Genomic DNA, 2,500 nt, shown 5'->3' on the forward strand with positions numbered 1-2,500 from the left:
AGAGAATGAGAGAGAACACGAGAATAAGAGCATGAGAAAAGAAGAGAAAGAGAGATGAAGAGAGAAAGAGAGATGGAGAGAGAGAAACCAGAGAGAACAGAGAACTAAAGACACAGAGACAGAGAGAAAAGACGAATGAGATAAGAGGATGCTGCAGATTGAGGCAGTGACACAATTATGGCTCTTGAGATGTGACTATTAGTTTCATTTGTTTATCGTCTACATTATTTCTCAGGGAAAATGTATATTATTGCTTATTGTCATTAATGATATTATGGTATTATCATCGATATTGTCATACAACTAATACCATTAAATATAGTAGATACAGACTATCTGATATATCATACATGCTTTTAAAGAGACTTAGAACTTGATATTGGTAGCAGTGATCGCAACGGTGATAAGGATTATAGAAATGATAGTGATGATATGGCATTGGTAGCAATATAACAACATTATGATAAAAGTAGTAATAATTAATAGAAATTCCAATAATGATGATGTTACCAACAACAACAGTGATAAGAGTAATATCCAGAGAGGTGGTGATAATGGTAATAGTAATAGTGACAACGATGATAATGATAATGATGATCATGGTATCCTAAATGATAATGAAAATGATCGTGATAACGACAATGATAACGATAACGATAATAATGATAATGAAGACAATACATTGGTAATAATGATAAAGATAATAATGATAATAATGATATTAACAACGATAATAATGATAATGACAATAATCCAAATAATAAAACTACTGTTACTACTACCAACGAAGATAATACTTACGCTAACACTACCACTAGTACCCTTCCAAAAAAAAAGAAGAAGTTAAAAATACATCAAAATCCTTCCTTCGCTTCTCTCTTTCTCCTCCTTCTTCCTTCACTTCTCTCTTTCTCCTCCTCCTTCCTTCGCTTCTCTCTTTCTCCTCCTCCTTCCTTCGCTTCTCTCTTTCTCCTCCTCCTTCCTTCGCTTCTCTCTTTCTCCTCCTCCTTCCTTCGCTTCTCTCTTTCTTCCTCCTCCTTCCTTCCTCCCCCCCCCCAAAAAAAATTAAAAATACCTCAAAATCGGACAACAGAACACCTCTTGTCACTCATCACAGCGAGTTAGTGTGACCTCCTCTGCTTCTTTGTCCTGTCAACCCTGTCACTTAGACATGTATAAAGTCCTTACACTTCTTAGCACTAGACTTCTATGCAAATAGTGGTTGACTTTTCGATCCGTTGGGGGGGGACGTAAGACTGCAAGGTGGTGGAGGATGAGGAAGAGGTGGGTGTTGTCGAGGAGGAGTGAGGATCAGGATTACGGTGGTGAGGAGTACGGCAACGAGATGGGGGGGGAGGAGGAGGAGAGGAGGGGAGAGGAAAGGTGGCTGGAAATGAGAAGAGGACGTGTGTCGTAGGAGGTAGGGGCCTGAGGTGAGGATCAAGGTGGGGAGATGAGGAAGTAGGAAGGGCCGTGGAATGTGAGGAGGAGAGGCGGAGGCGGAGGATAGGGGTGGATGGATGGGAAGAGGAGGGGGGTGAGAGGAGGGGGGAGGGAGGAGAGGATAAGGTGGTGGAGGATGAGGAAGAGGATAGGGTGGTGGAGGACGAGGAGGAGGATAAGGTGGTGGTGGTGGAGGAGGAGGATAAGGTGGTGGTGGTGGAGGAGGAGGATAAGGTGGTGGTGGTGGAGGAGGAGGAGGAGGTGGTCTTTATGAGGAAGGGGGAGAAGAAAAAAACAGTAGATGAAAAGTAGAGAAGGAGGAAGAGGAGCTGGACGAAGTGAGATGAAGAAAATAAAAAAAAGAAAGACACACAGAGAGATAGCTAGATAAAGAGAGAGAGTGAGAGAGAGAGGACGGAGAGAGAGTGGGAGAAAGGGAAGGAGGGAAGAAGGAAAGGAGAGAGACAGATAGAGAGAGAGAGAGAGAGAGAGAGAGAGAGAGAGAGAGAGAGAGAGAGAGAGAGAGAGAGAGAGAGAGAGAAAGAAGAGAGAGAGAGAGAGAGAGAGAGAGAGAGAAGAAGAATGAGAAGAAGAAGAAGAAGAAGAAGAAGAAGAAGAAAAACAAGGCATAAGTTAAATACAAGATTGGCGATGCTTCGTGCTTCATCTCCAGCCCTTTGTTGCATGCAAAGGGATGTCAACACTGCAAGAGTCTGGCTTTCTTGTTCAAACTGATCTGTCGGTGTTTGTACAGAGTCAGTCGGTCTACAAGTTCCAAGGTGCTTGTCTAAGTTAAAATTGGAGACAGGGGCACGTGGAAGGTGGTTTTCATGTGCGTCACGGCGAGGTACACACGTATCTTTCTCTGTCTCTCTCTCTCTCTCTCTCTCTCTCTCTCTCGCTCTTTCTCTCTCTCTCTCTCTCTCTCTTTCTCTCGCTCTCTCTCTCTCTTTCTCTCTTTCTCGCTCTCTCTCTCTCTCTCTCTCGCTCATGTTCTTCCTCTCTTTCTCTTCCTCTCTTTCTCTCTCTGTCTCATTCTCTCTCTGTCTCTTTCTTT

Source organism: Penaeus monodon, chromosome 7, assembly GCF_015228065.2.
Source record: "Penaeus monodon isolate SGIC_2016 chromosome 7, NSTDA_Pmon_1, whole genome shotgun sequence".
Classification (NCBI taxonomy): Eukaryota; Metazoa; Arthropoda; class Malacostraca; order Decapoda; family Penaeidae; genus Penaeus; species Penaeus monodon.